The following is a 16591-nucleotide window of genomic DNA, read 5'->3' as shown; positions in this document are numbered from 1 at the left end:
TATAGTATGTACACTGAATCAGCAACAGAAATACATTAGTGCACCCCCAGCAGCTAGAATACATGAGTCCAGAGACCAAGGTGTGGAAATATGGTAGCCCCTAAACCGTCACTCAGTGAACCAGTGGCTCAAGATATGCTTCTCGCCCTGAAAACTTGGGCTCTACCAAATAAGAGGTTCTGGTTCCTGGAGGGAGAGTGCTTCCACTAGGAATAATTCCACCATAAGAGTCTCATCAACTTGAAGACGTAACTACCACCTATTCACATGGCTGCCTGTGCCAGTGAAAAATACACAAAGAGCATAGTTCCTATATATTGTCAGTGTTAATAGATGCAGGTTGTCATGGAGAGCTAGAGTTTCTGTAACACAGTGAGAATGAACTACTTCTGGAACCAAGGGGATTCAAGATGGTACCTGCAGCTTACGTGCTCGGTGATAAACATAGGTGGGAAATTACAACTTTTGGCCCAATGAAGGTAAGGCAAATAAGGGCTCAGGTGCCTTGTGGATGAAGGTCTGTGTTTTCCCACTAGATTAACAACCTAGACCAGTTGAAGAGCTAGTTGTGAATGAGAGAAATCTAAAACAATTTGTGGAGGAGAAAAATAATGAATACCAACTAAAGTCAGAAAACTGTAACAGGAATCATAGAGTGTTACATACACATTCCCACACAAATGACCTCCTGTCATAAGTCTTTTTTTAAAGATTTTATTTATTTACTTGAGAGAGAGAGGGAGTGAGAGAGAACACCGGTGGAGGGAGGGGCAATGGAAGAGGGAGTAGCAGGTTCCCCGCTGACAGGAAGCTGATCTGGGGCTTGATCCCGGGGTTCTGGTATCATGACCTAAAAGCAGACGCTTAACCTATTGAGCCACCCAGTGTCCCATGTCATAAGTCTTTTATAGAAATCATAGCTGGTCCTATCACTGAAGATTCCTGACTAATTAGATTTAATGGAGAACATGAGCAGATATGAAAAATTCAAGGGGCAGACACGTTTTGTGCCCCATCTCACATCCTCTTAGCCATGTTTTACTCCAGCCATTGCTGCAGCGAGGAGCTTTGTATAGGTGTAACCTGAAAGCATCTCACCTCAGCCATACAACGTTTGTCTTGCTTTTTGCCCCAGGGCTTCTCCATCCAACTCTGTGATATAGAATCGTTGATATAGGACCACTAGTAATCTATATGTACAATCTATATGCAAAGAAATTAATGCCTCAGAGGACGCCTCTTTTCCAGTGAGGGCAGAGAGACTGTCAATGATATCTGCTATTTTCTGCCCCTGGTGGAATAAGGGGTAAGTTCTGTGATGTAATCCATGTAGCTCCTCAGAACTTCCCCCAAGGATCAAGCAGAGTTGACCACAACATTGTTCAGCTAAAGACCACAAACATACCATTTTGAATTGCCTTTGGCTTTCTCTCTTTTCCTGTTTTGTTCACCCCTGTCCTACACTCCTATCTCCTAGATCACCTCCCCAAATAAACAAGCTCTTCTCTCTAGCTCTACTTTCTCATGACTCAAGCTGACACCCTACATTTCCTTTATTCCCCTTCCTACCCCTCCTAGATTATTTTTGCCAGTTCTGTACATTTACTATCCAGAATATTACTTGCAGATATTTTGAAATGTAGCATAATGCAGTGTGTGATTTGTAATGATTATATAATGAACTTGACCCTCATACCTTCCAGTAACACATCAAACATGACACAAAAAGTTCTTTATTTTGGATGACAAATTTTGTAACATTTAATACAAGATGTTCTTCGTTCAAGCTGAGCAACTTAAATAGAAGTTTTCCTTTAAAGGATGTTTTTGGATTACAGATTTTCAAATTGCTATGAAACATAGTGATTGAACATTGGCCTCTGATCGTTCAACTAAAAATTGGGACACTACAATGAGTTCTTGATCATCCATATTAATTCACATGCTACTGAGAGGCTCCCTTTAAAGTCTTTGAAGTAGAACAGGTATTATCTCCAGATTATTAATGTTCAAGGGAGCTCACTGTGTGCCAATCCGTGGGCTTAACCTTACACAAATATTATTTTAATATCTGTTAATCCTTTAAGTTGAACGATTTTTTTCTTTTCAGCAGCAAAAATAAATTTACTCTTGTTCCTGTGATAAGGGATAACTGTTTCCCTAGACGAGGATTTGGGGAAAGGCTGATACGGTGGTGCCAGGCTACTTGTATTGTTCACGCAAAAGCCCGAGGTGAACACAATACATTGGCTTTGTATAGAGATAGAGGCTTAGGAAGTGGAAGGTGTGAAATGTCTTTCCTCAATGTTGTTTGCTCACATCCTGGAGAGGCCCACAAGGCTGATAAAGCTGAGCAATCATTCATTGGAGGGTTTGTACAGGCTTCTGTGTGGGAACACTGGAAACTCAGCATGGCAATGAAAGGATGTTAAAAGATCACCTGAGAGAAGTCAAAGAACTTTCTGAGAGCATGCCAAAGGGAACCCCTTAAGAAAAGAACTGTGGATTGTGCACAGTGGATGAAAATTCAAGACCCTTGAGTTAATTCCTGTTAAGTACATTTGCCCTTCTTTTGTTTGGTCGCCCCACCCCAGGGGCAGCAATTATTTGCACCCCAAGGTAGAAGATTTCCCACTTTCCTGAACAAAGGGTCTTTGGAGAACTTAATACAGATTTTCCTTTTACTTCCATGGCTTGAGCTCTCCCTAAGTTGTACTTCTTTATTTCAGTTATTTTGAAAATGGGAAAATAAGAGTAAAATACAAGGAGGCCTACCAAGGTTCAAGTAAAGTCAAAATAACTTACAATTGCAGTTTCTTCAACTAAAAAGCCTCCATACCTTGAAATTAAGGGCCTTTACTCTTTCCAAGCACAGCTATGGTTGGAGAAATTTGTTTGATCCCTCTGGATTACATGAGAAGTAGACAATTGAGAAGACACCTGCAGGGAATGTCAGAACCCCAAAATCAGTAATGACCCAATCTGACTCATAAGTGATAAGAAGTACGGATTGAAATCCTTTACTTACAGCAATGCCAGCTTTTCACAATCTATTCTTAAATCAGTCATTATTTGGAAAGTAAACTGGTCACCATTGTGATCTTTAAGAGAATTCTCAATATGCTTAATGGAAAGTTTGTCCTTCTAAGATGACTTAAGACAATGGATTTTTCAAATTGCTATGAAATCTAAACGATACTTAACATGGGCTTTTGCATCTCAGTGTTAAAATCTATTTAATGAATTTTTGAAACACTGTTACAAGATTATGATTTCCTGATATTTTCTTCCCCCAAAAGTCTCAAGAATATATGACAGTCAAATTTAAACCAGTTTATATGTAATACATTATTGGGAACTCTATAATTTTACTTTTAGTATTACTATTATTATTATTATTATAGGTTGTTGTGTAATTGCTAGTATTATTTCTCTCTGCTCATAAAACAACTTACCAATAGGCAGGCTAACGGCCAATTTATGCTCAGCAAAAAAGAGGAAAAGGGTTGATTCTACAGTTTATTACCTGTTTATTTTTAGAGAAACAGAATGTAATGAAAATTTAGGGCAGCAGAGTTTTAAACGTATTTTCCTTTTGCCTTGTTGTTTGGTAAGTGTGATTAGTTTTATTTTTTTATTTAAATTCAGTTAGCCCACATCTAGTTCATCATTAGTTTCAGATGTAGTGTTCAGTGATTCATCAGTTGCCTATAACACCCAGTGCTCATCACATCAAGTGATTAGTTTTAAAATAAAACTCGTTGTAGAAGAATACAAAATCCCTTTTTATTGAGAAAAAAAAATCAGTACTTTTCATGATTTATCCAGCATGGACAAATACAGGTAAAATATAATATGTTAGGCCAATCATTGTGGTTTTTTGTTTTTTCTTGGATATTTGGGAATGCAAATAGGGGGGAAATAAAATCTAGTTATAAGATTAAGTTTATATTAAGTTTATATAACCTTGAAAATTCATTCATTCAATCAACTAAAATTTACTGAACACCTACTATGTGCCAGAGCATGATTTAATAGTGGTTTTGTCAAAACATTTGTAATTCTTCATGGCACTTTTTTTTGAGCACGTGGCACAGAAGACCCTCAACTAAAATTGAATGAATGATGAATGAATGGGCCCAAGAGAACAGTGGGTCTTTTTATGCCTTGTATGGAGTAAAATCAGTGTAGATGGCACTGTTTCCTAAAGGGTATTATTGTTTACTTAACCTTTCAGTTTTTATTTAATTTCTATTATATATTAAATATTACATACATTATACACTTTAGCCTGTATATTACCTAATCTCTATTTTATTTAATGATTTAGATTTTATTCTGAAATCAAATGAAATTATTTTATTAATGCTGAAGATGTATGGGGTAAATAGAATTAATATGCCTAGAATAGACTAAAGATGTGACTACGGGCTTTGATTATAAGTTGTTGTGTTAGGGGATATTATAGACTCATGACATATTTGAATCCACATAAGTTAAAAGGAGGACCTATGACAAATTTTAGAAGACTTGTGAAAAGCAATTTTATGCATATTTGTATCTTATTATAATATAAGAGATGATCTTGGTTGTCATTTTAAAAAATATAACATTAATTAAATTAAGTTCAGGAAAAATAATTGAATTAACCAACATACCAACAATTTTTGAGAGACACAAAGAAATCGAAAAATATATCATTCTTCTGTGAAAAGGAAGACAGTGGTCTTGTCTGGTTATGTTCAAACTAACTCTGAGAATCATGATAATCCAATCTTAACCATACAACCCTGCCTGAATTTAAATTCTCATTTTTTTTACCCTATTTATGTGACATCTGATACGAACACTGCAATCTTTACTTTCATTCTAAGCATAATGTTCCCAGTTTCCACCATCAGGACTCCCCCCCCCCCCCCCCCCCCCCCCCCGTCTTCTGCTTCATACCCTTTTCTTGTCCATCTTCCCCACTCCCTCCACCTCACCATGATAATCCTTTGATCTTACTCCATCAGAACAAAGGCTTTTGAAATTCCAGGGTCCTTGTCCTGTTCAAACCTTCTGTTCTAATCTGCACTGTCAACATTTTAAAGTAGATAAAAGTGGTCAAATTCTTCCTCAGGATAGGAAGACTCAGATCAGAACTACAGCTCTTGGAGCCAAGACTTCTTTACTCCTCATGATTCCCTCTTTACAGGAGAACAGTTAGTGTTATTGTGGGAAGACTCAGGAGGAAAGACAATGATACAGCCTGTTTCTTAAAACTCGGCACCTCATCTCCTTATCTTGCACTCCACCCTTCCTGTCCTGGCTACTGTATCTGAGCTAAAGGATGTCCAGAAATGAAGTCTACGCAGCTTCTACTGCAAGAATAATATGATCAAGGATCAGGGAGGGAGAATAGGGTATTCTTTGGTAACCACTCTGTGGCATTCACAGCAGCATGATAATTAATGATTAATGAGCTCTCCTTTTACTCATGAGGATAATACTACTGGCCTAAGACTGGACATTCCCTTCAAATTATTCTTTGGAAGTGGGGAATGACTGCGCAGAGTCTTCTGCAGCTCATGGATCATTCGCTTTTTATGAAGCCAGTTGCAGGTTGGCTGCCTAGGGTAGAGCAGAGGCTGTGACCACACACCTGTACATTGAGAATCTGTATTTTTTAAACGTAAAGGAGGTAGGGATTCAATTTTTTTTTTGCTGGTTCCTTTTTTATTTCATCTTTGGAGACTCTTGGCCACTATCTTTTCTTTCTTCCTTGCTTTGATTTATTTTTCTTCCTCTCATCTTTTGAACTCATTTGTTCACTCTTCATGTCTTGACACCACCTCCTCATATATTTTCCTCACTTCATCCAAAACGGATTAAAGCTCTCATAGCATCTTTATGATCAAGTGTTGTTGCAGTAAATATTCCTTATTTGTATACATAGAATTTCCTTTCAGTGGAGTTGATCAAACAAGGTGGTCTTCAAAACTTTATATTTCACAATCAAGTCTTAAATTTTTCAGTTAATCTTGACAGACAGAAATCTCATTCCTATCTTAATACTCAATGTGAAAGTATTATATTACTAATAATTTTGCACCTGAGCATACTGTATTAGCATTGAATCACACAACTGAAGTATGAAATCCTATTAAAGCTTGTTTTCCCTTCATTACACAAAAGACAGCATTGACAGCGTATTTTGTCAACATTGAATACTGTGGACAAAAAGTACTAAATTACATTTTTAATCCATGACATCACCTGGAATAACACAGTGTTCAGAATTCGTCTAGATGTTACGGGGAAATAGTAGAATGCTGTGAACAATGTATATTAGTGAGTAACTAAGGGCTGAAGTTTCAGGTGACAGCTACAGCTAGAAAAGCTTTTCTCCTGCTGTCCATAACATAGTTATTGAAACCCTCTCTTTCAACTGCAGACCTCCCACTCTCATTTTAGCAGTCTGTGAAATTTCCTTTGCATCATTGAAATGCACTCTAAATGGGGTTTTCTTGAAGACCACCCAGAAGTTACAGCTGGTGTAAAATACAGCTGATTGGTCCAATTTGCTTTCATACTTAGTCCAGAGTGGAATGAGGCCTATGTGGCTTTACTTAAAATTGCCTCTTTCCTGTAGGTCAAAGTGGCAAGAACTGCCGAGAGATCCCTCAGATTTCTCTCTCCAAATTCTATCTAAAGTTATAACCATATAATTCATCACCCGTGCTGTAACACTTTCCAGAATAAAAAAGGGTGCTACTAATAATTATACTCTAAGCAAACTGAGTCCGTCAGGGCAAGGAACAGGGCAATGGGGAGATCCTTGAAAGATCAAAGATCATAAAGTCCTTTGCCCTCAATGAATTGACATCAGCCTACTGGCCATCACCAAGTCATTAACATTTCACTGATAACATACACTGATCCATATTGCTGTGGTTTACAGATGCTGATTATTTGTTATTAGTATATGATTGCAACCGATATTAGTCTGTGTTTCCCAAGTCATGATTTAGTTTAAAAATATATAATACAAACATTTTTCATAGATCTTAATTTCCTACTATTTTTTTCCATAGCAGAGCACTTTTTGTGCCTATGTTTAAACTCTACAAGATTAATTAAGAATAAATTCTTTCTCACTTTTTTCTCTTTTCACTTGTATATGAAGTTATGGCTAGGAAATACCATGAATTAACCATAATTTTAATAACAAGAACAAGCAGCAGCATCCCATGTCAGAGTTTGGTTTCTAAATACCATGGTGCATTAAAAGGAATAAAGACACCTTGCAGAGGGGCACTGGATGGCTCAGTCAGTTAAGCGTCTGCCTTCAGCTCAGGTCATGATCCCGGGGTCCTGTGATCCTGCATTCTTTTACATTGTACCTTCAAACACCTCTATGTTTGGTGTTCTGTTTTGTTTTGTCTTGTTTTGTTTGTTTGTTTGTTTGTTTGTTTGTTTGTTTGTTTGTTTTACAAGCCAGGGAGAATTCAGTTATTAAATGAATCAGTTTAAAATGTCAACAGAAAATTTTTCTTCCTCTTCATTGATCCTAGGCCTTTTCAAACCTCATCATCCAAAATGTATTTGCATACTTCATTTTCTGTTGTCTGGAATGAAATAACTGGACTTGAGTTTGACACTAACATAATGTAATTTTAACACAGACACAGAAAAAAAAGCCTAGAATTGTTAGCAGGACAGGAAGCTGCTTTCTTGTGACAATATTCTGCTCTATGAAAACCATAAACAGTGTGCTATTGAGACATGTTAATCAATCAAATTTTTATTGAGCAAACCACATGTCAGTTGACCTGATGATGCAAGGTCTTGTGGCCTGGCCAGGGTGGGTAGGATATCACATGGTAAGGTGGCTGGTTACAGAATGTCAGAGCAAGGGTGGCATGAGAAAAGCCTCTGCATGTGGGAGGGACCAGGAGCTGCAAAGGAAGATTGATTATATATAGGGGATACTGATCTAATAATATCAATGACAACGAGAGCCAAGTTTCTCAGTGTTAGGGAAGGAAGTTACAATAAAAAAAATGAGAAATCTAGAGAGAAGCCTAGAGTTTGAATTGGAGGTATCAATATAAACTTGTGGTTTTAAATATATACATATAGATTTTAAAACAGAGATAAAAATGTGCTTATTGCGGGGTGCCTGGGTGACTCAGTTAGTTAAGCATCAGACTCTTGATTTTGGCTCGTCATGATCTCGGGGTCATAAGATCAAGCCCTGTGTTAGGCTCTACACTCAGTGTGGAGTCTGCTTAAGATTCTCTCTCTTCTTCTCCTTCTGCCCCTCCCACTACTCGAGAGCTGTCTCTCTCTTTCTCTAAGATAAATAATTTTTAAAATGTGATTATTGCACATTTTATATTTATATTTATACATAGATTCCCTAACTCTGTCCGCTGAAAGGTAACAAGAACAAGCAGCAGCATCCCATGTCAGAGTTTGGTTTCTAAATACCATGGTGCATTAAAAGGAATAAAGACACCTTGCAGAGGGGCACTGGATGGCTCAGTCAGTTAAGCGTCTGCCTTCAGCTCAGGTCATGATCCCGGGGTCCTGTGATCAAGTCCCACGTTGGGCTCCCTGCTCATCGGGCAGTCTGCTTCTCCCTCTGCCTATCACTCTCCCTGCTTATACATGCTCGCTCGCTCTCTCTGTTAAACGAATTAATAAAATCTTTAAATAAATAAATAAATAAATAAATAAATAAATAAATAAATAAGACCCCTTGCAGAAATGACTGATTCCTGACCACTAAAGCTGGAAAGGATCCCTCTAATGTCTGACTCCTCATGGCTAATGCAGGAATAATAACGATGGCCTACTTTGTGCTACAGATGTCTGCATACCCATTTCCCCCAAGACATGTATCATGTCCTTTAGATCTTTTAGATCTTTCTGAATGCTTTAGAGCTCAGTGCTTCTTGGACAAAATAGGTTCCCAATAAATGATAGTGGAAGGAAGGAAAGGAGAGAAGGAGGAAGAAAGGAAGGAAGGGAGGGAAGGTAGGAGGGAGGGACCGAGGGAGAGAAGGAAGGAGGGAAGGAAGGAGGGAAAGAAGGTGAGTTTTCCAGATTCATATATTTTTAAAATATATATTTAATAAAATGTGTTCAACAAAGTTCTTCTCATACATAGCATATTCCATTAGAAATAAAATATTATTGCCAAAAATATGACATACCATATTGCATGGTGCACTGAGTGTTATACACAACTAATGAATCATCGAACTTTACATCAGAAACCAGGGATGTACTGTATGGTGACTAACATAATATAATAAAAAATTTTTTAAAAAAAATATATGACATACCATAGCATGGGAAGAAAGTTTCCAACAAGTAAATTGGGCTCTGCAGATAAATCTTGAAGACTTACCTGATTGATCTCCAGTTGGGCACTATCTGTACTATCAACAAATATTTTAAGCTCCAGCGTTTTTATTTTAAGCAATAGCAAAATTTCAGTGCAATAAATAATGTATATAATTTCATGTGGGAGTCATTGTGCTAGTATTTGATTTTGACTCCCAAAGATTGGTGTATTACTTTCAATATTATATTCATATTATATTTAAATAGTATATTTAGATATTAAAATGGTAGCATTCCTAACATCTCTTGGAAAAAGTTCTAATAAGGAACATAGATTTTGAATGTTAATTCCCACTCTATTAGTAGTATACCAGATGATCCTGAATGAATTGATTAATTTTTTTTCTTGCTTTTGGCTGGGACCATTTTGGAGTCCATTTATATGACAATATAAGAAATAGACGAGCCCATCTTATTTATTTTTCATAACCACATGTATATTAAGTTAGAGAGCTAAAAGGTGATAAAAAATTCTGACAAACACTGATATTCATTTTTTCTTACTCTTAAGTTCATGGATGACTTTCTAATTATCTTAGTCTTAACCTAAGCCCCCCCCCTTTTTCTTATTTCAACCATTTTTATTCAAAGTCTTTAAAAAGTGTATTAACATTCATGTTATCCTAGTCAGTAGAATGAAATAAATACCATATCATCTTTCTTTTGATTTTGTATATTCTAGGCCATCAGGGTTATCTATCAACATCAATGATTTTATAGAGAATGACAGAGATAAAAGATGTAGACATACACTGATCATAAAAAAGTACTGGACACATAATGAACAAGACACATTCTAGGATGATTTTTTAATTTTAGCTTTCGAATAGCAGCTTTGTTGATTTGATTCTTTCCCAGAAAAGACAGTTATACTTTTAAACTCCCATTCATTAAGAATTCTGGCTAGATTAAAAAAAAGAAAAGAATTCTGGCTAGATAAAACCAGTCAATGTCTTATTATAAAAAACTGTTAAGTATAATTACACCTGCACTATTTTAGGTACATTTCCTTAGTTTTGTAATAAGTTAAAACAACTATAATTAGGCAGTATCTATAAAGACTCTTAACCATGAATTTAACCATGGATATTTCTCAGTCTCTAAAGTAAAAAATTATTTTTATTTTTTTTTTAAGATTTAATTAATTTATTTATTTGAGAAAGAGGGAGCCCAAGTGGGGTAAAAGACAGAGGGAGAGAGGGAGAAGCAGACTCCCAATGATCACAGAGTCTGATGTGCAGCTCCATCCCAGGACCCTGAGATCATGACCTGAGCTGAAGTCAGATGCTTAACCCACTGAGCCACCCAGGTATCCCAAGTAAAAAATTATTCTATTGGAAAAAACCATAGAACTAGCCAATTTCTTCAAAGGAAGTATATATATTAGAAAATATTATGCAGCAAAGTATATGTGGCAAGTATCTAGAGCATTTCTAGGTATAATTTTTAGTATTCAGGGTATGGCATAATTTTATCCAAGTCAAGATGTAAGTAGTAAATTTATTTCTTATGTTACAGAAAGATAATGGAAAATCTCTGGTTAACATTTAGAATCAACATTCAAATACATGTTTCAATATCACTTGGTCTTCTCTGGATCGTGCTGTCTTCCTGTTATATATGCATGGCTCAGTTCGATCTCAAAAGGTCTTGAAATCAAGGACTTCTGCACACCAAAGAAGCAAAACTGGGCCTTTGATCACAAGTATTCACACTCACAACAGGGAGAGACTAAAAGAGAAAGGTCACACAGCTGCAGAGGGAAAAGATTTTTAAAATTACAAAAAGCTGTTGAAGAAATTGAAATAAAACCACCTGATTCTGGTTTTTAGGCTCACAGTTATCATTCTAAGATCAGTAGTGAAAAATTATTGAACTGAAGGGATTTTTAATGCATTTTTATTGTTAATTCATGTTGAACCAACCACCCGGGAGAAAATCCTCAGAATGATCTCCTTTCCTGCTTGCCCAGGAAATACCTGGGTTGAAGAAAAATCAACTTCATCAATAAACATATGCATGCATGTGCCAACATAAAGGTGGCAAACTATTAGATTCTCTCAAATCTGTACAAAAACAACAACGTTAGCGGCATACTGAGCTTCCTAGCAGTCTGAGTTTTACTGACAAGAAGTTATGATTTGTGTTACCAAAAAATGTCAGCTCCTAATTCGGACGAAGCTGAGATGAATTATACATAGGTCATTAGAAGCGGTGTGGTCTACAGTGAAAGGGATCTCAACAAAATTCAACCACTGACATGCTGAGTGCTTTGAATAAATCAATCATTAGCCATCAGCCTCAGTTTAAGCATTCAAAAATGGGGGTATACAGAGAACTAATTATTAATGTATGCCTGTAAATTATTTTAAACTTCTTTTGGTAAAAACATCAAACAAAGAGAAAATATCCCTGTTCACCTATAGTTACCATTATTTAATTTTCTTTTGGATTAAAGTATGTTTCTCCTACATTTTTACTGGCTCCCTGAGTCACTGTTGCCCAGCTGTTCCTGACTGATTTATTTTCTAAATGATCACTTCTAATGATTTTTTGGTCATCTCTTATAGGATATTGTGTATCATCTCCTACCTAGAAAAGTATCAAAAAAGAAATAGGGGATTGGGGAGTGGGGCAGAGGAGGAGGTAGTCTGCATCATTATAACATTTATATCAGGCAGCAGGGAAGTCTCAGTTAAGGAGGGCACAATTACTTCTCTTTACAGGAAATCTAGGGCTGGGACTAGGAACAGAAAAAAATGACACAAGACACTGTTTCACCATGAGACGGACTATGATAGATAGCTCCATTAAGAATCCAAATGGCCAAGTATTACAAGTATCACTTGTCAAAAGCAATGGTACTGGGAATAATACCAGGAATTCCAGACTCACATGGACCCAAGTATCTTACAAACACATTCTACTGGAATAGAAAAGTGCAACTAAGAATAAATGTGATCTGTTCTAGAAAAATGCATCATCTCCCCTGGGAAAGCAGCTCAAAAGACATACTTGTTGTTGTTTAAATCTATCATAACCAAAAGCTCCATCTTGCCTATATCATCAAGCAAAATAAGGCTTTTGTATGATACAGGCTTCATATGAAGGACTATAGCTAAGACTGCAACAATACAAGCCCACTATACATGAAAGGTGAGCTTGTTCCTATATTCCCAACTCCTCTTCCTCAGTAAGCTTTGAGGGAACATTTTATGAAGGGAGAGAGACCATTAGAATTGACGTTGCTGAAGAGACTCCAGTAGCAAACTCTATTAAAAATCAAACCATAAGCAGGGAAACTTAGTCTGAGCCACAGAAGAAAAATAAGACAACTAAAATTTTCATAAACTGAAGTCTGCTTGTCTTGGACGTTTTTCAAATGGAAAACATTATATTAAATCTTAAGTTATTTGTTCAAGGTTGATACTTTACATTTTGAATTTACATCACCAGCATTTCATAATATCAAAGCAAGTCTGTTTAACCTTTTCTTCCCTCATCCTTCTAACAACATAAAAGCTGAAGAGGAAAAGCCAATCTGGCCAACTATAGGTAACTTAATTTATTCTAGTCCACGTTTCAATATGAAATGTCAGGACTGTGGAGAGAGAGGGGAGTGGGGAAAGAGAAGATCAAAAAATGAAGAGTGAATAGTGTCTACCTATTGGGGGTCTGGTCCAGAATGACCAGCAGCTGACCATTAAAGCTGCCACCCATAATTGCAAATAGGGAAGTCGCCCAATTCTGAGCACTCTCATCATAGCAAAAGCCCATGGAACGCCGGCTGCCATTGTTTTGGCCCAGGAAGGATTGTTTATTCTCCTGCCAGGCCCATCCCTCCCATTTGCTTTCCCCAGTTATTTTTCAAGCCAACCAGCCCTCCTGACAACTCTCCGTGCTGTACCTGAGATGTAGTCCTTTTGAGGTTTCCTCCCTAACTTCTTTATGCTTCAGTGAGAAAAACTAAAAGGTACTAGATGTTAGAAGACATATTCTTCTGTCATTGTTGTTCTTACTGTTACTATTCTAAAGGAATTCAAAAGAGATTCTAAGGCAGGGAATCCACATGCAGCCATGTGGCTTAGACTGCACACCACACAATACCATACAACTCCACAGGATGACGTTCCTATGAACTAGGATGTCAACGGTGTCTCCAGAAGTTATAAAACGCAGTGGCTCTGTTCTGTGGGCCTATTACAGTATCAAGAGCTTAACAATCCAATAAACCTGGTTCTCTCTTCTCAAATATCTTCCTAGCATTCTTCTGAAAAAGTTGCATAAATCGTTCTTTTATTTTCAAGTTATACAGAGAACCTCTGTAGCATACAATTTCCATATTCTCCCATGATACATTATTAAAAGAATTAAGAAGGAGAAAATCTTAAATATCTAATTTTCTTTACCAGAAGAAGATTTCAAAAAGAAGGAAAGGTATTTGGTTTTGGTTTTTTGCTGCTGTATTCACCAGAGCTCAAAAAGAGCACTCTTTATTTTAACGTGCAAATGTTTAAACTGCATTTTCTGAAAAGAACATTTTAATTCTGTCTTCACCACGTTATTATGTCGAGTGGCAATTTTAATTCATCAAGTTAAATAATTTTAGATTTAAATGGTTCTATTTACATCTACTAACTTTAAAAGGACAAGAAAACGATGAAATTTTATTGGATTTAGTTTGCCTTTTTCCCAATCATTACATGTAGGTCAATTGTTTACAAATGCTGTTGTAAATCTAAAAATATCGATCTTAATGATGGTCCCCTATTATATTTGAGAAAGTAAAGCTCTTGGGAATGATGTATCTCCTTTTCCTAGTCCCCTAAGCAGCACTGCAGAGAAGAAGAAACTTGCAAATATATAAAAAAATCTCACCAATACCCCCCAAGTTGAAGGATGTGTTCTGGTGAGGACGAAAGCATGACAAGGCAGAAGATATAGAATGTCCTTCTAGATTTGAGACCCTTTTCCCCACAACAGAGAGATCATAACACATCAAAAGCCAAAAGAACTCTCTACATCACCAATTTGTTTTTCATTCACTTAAAGTTAAGCAGGGAAGACTCATGTGCTGACTTACCAAAAATAATTGAACCCACTGCAAATGTTTAGCAAAATTGAATCAGAAAAGGGAAAAATCAAACACACTAAAAGGTTGATCAACCTGACGAAAGAAAATTAGAAAGCCCATGTGAAGGTCATCCACTTTGTTACAATTAAATAGTACCAGAATTACCTGGAAGAATTCTTAAAAGTGACTTGTACTTTCACCTCCACAGACAAAAGAAGCAAGGCAGAGGGACAACTAGAAAGAGAGAGATGGATGAGAGCTGCCAGAGATGAAGTCTTAGCAGAACAGAATCTGGAAGCCAAAGACATTTTCCAAGAGGTAGGGATAAACATCTGAGGCCAATGATCTCAATTGAGTTCATCGAAGGGTTCTTCAGATATAACCCATGGCCTAGTACATTCCCCTTACCCAGGATCTTCTGCTGGGTTTCTCTTGCCCCACTCTTCAGTCCACTGGACTGGGTTTTGAGAAAACTCAAGCCTGGCTGTCTTCTTCATGTGCCCATTTGGCCTGCAGGAAGACTCGAATGTTTGACTCCCACCAAATTATGGAGTACAGCTTAACCAACTGCTTGCTCGCCAATCCTTGCCTCACCAGCAGAGGAAACATGCCAGCCTGATTCCTGCCTTCAGTGTTTTCCAAACAAGAGGTCCACACAAGTCTCCTCATTTTGCAAACAAATTTAATTTTCTGGGTGGTTCTTTTGAGTTCTCCCTCACTTGGCTCGGGGAAGAGGGAATGAACAAACTTCTCCCATCCTCTCTTTTCCTTTCCATGAGTGAGAGGAAAAGAAATGCCATAGTATTCTCCACCCTAAAAATTCTCTTTAGAGAACTCACTTGATTAATCTCTAGCCCTTTTTAATATAGTCTAGAGTTGAGCGATATTCACAGATCTATCCAGTCACCTGCTAAGCACGTGCTACGGAGATGTATCTCAGACTTCTATTCAGATCATGAAGTACTCGTCATACACTGGCCTCAACTTTGAGATTTAGCCAATTTTCTGAACTATCAGGATATCCTATTTACTTTACTATCTTATTTACTTTATGTTACCTAGTATTTGAAATATTCTGTTTGTAACATTTGTTTGGGGCCACATATTTTAGGTTGGTCTAACTCACATTTACTAAACTAGACTGCCTTGCTTTTCTTCAAAGGTTGGAAAAAGTGAATTATCTACCTATACTTTATTCTCACGGAGGGGCCATGATTTGATTCTTTTGGTTCAATGGTTCACTGAAATGTCAAACAAGAAATTCTCTCTTTTTCTTAGTCAAAACAACCAATTGTTGCTGCACTTTATTTTTATGTCATGTAAATTGAATCTTCTTCCATAATTCCAGATTTTCTTTTAAGATACCAAAAAGCGGTGGGATATGGTTAGGTCTATTAAATGTATAGTTGGAGTGCCATGCTTTCCTTTCAAAATCAAACAAAAGGGTCGGCCCTTCTGTCTGGAACACAGTATGATGCTCATAGCCACAGACTCGCAGATTATTTCAGAGGCAAAAAGTAAGAAGCATATTATTGTAGGGAGAACTCGGGCTCTATGCTGTGTGACTTTTGGCAAGGCACTCAATTTCTCTAGACCTTACTTTCTAAAATATACAGCAGATATGTCAGATGCCTCTCAAAACCCATGTTTCCTTCTTCTTTCTAGGTACACAACTATACTACATTTCCTAGCCTCCTTTGCAATTAAATGTGACCACGTGACTGAATCATAATCAATAAAATGTGAACACAAGTGATAGGTGCCTTGGAAGACTATCCCCTAAAAACGTCCCAGATACAATCCTCTATGTTCTCTTTTCTGGTTGGCTAGAAAGTAATGATCCTCAGGCAGACTTTGACAGGCCTGCTTATTGGACACAAACCTTTATGCCTTCTCAGAATGTCTGATTGTCTCATTCTTTCCAAAAATAACAATCCTCGCCTGGACCACTCTGTAGCTGCCTTTACTGGGACCACTGATAAGCTCTTCAAGCTAGCTGGAGCTCTGGGTGAATCCCCATGGCTGCATGGCCCTATGGTCCACTCATGCTCCTTATCACTAGGTCATCCTCTCCACTTTTACATGGAAAGCAGATCTATGCAGTCACTGAGTCTTTAGTGC

At 37.2% G+C, this 16591-nt stretch overlaps 1 protein-coding gene across 4 annotated transcripts in view; it reads left to right on the top strand.

The window, feature by feature from the left end:
- The window catches only part of RGMB (repulsive guidance molecule BMP co-receptor b), a 1123009-nt gene that overhangs the window by 1045584 nt on the left and 60834 nt on the right, over positions 1-16591 (top strand). The window contains exon 9 of one of the 4 annotated variants that reach the window (XM_087861964.1): positions 14679-14788. The exons of the other annotated variants lie outside the window; for them this stretch is intronic. The gene's annotated coding sequence lies outside the window, so the exon portion shown is untranslated. The remainder of the gene's footprint in view (positions 1-14678; positions 14789-16591) is intronic. 4 annotated transcript variants of the gene reach the window in all.

This window comes from Ursus americanus, chromosome 5 (genome assembly GCF_024610735.1).
Source record: "Ursus americanus isolate L20-20 chromosome 5, mUrsAme1.1.p, whole genome shotgun sequence".
Taxonomy (NCBI): Eukaryota; Metazoa; Chordata; class Mammalia; order Carnivora; family Ursidae; genus Ursus; species Ursus americanus.
The sequence above is the reverse complement of the archived record's forward strand: the minus strand, read 5'-3'. Positions and strand labels throughout refer to the sequence as shown.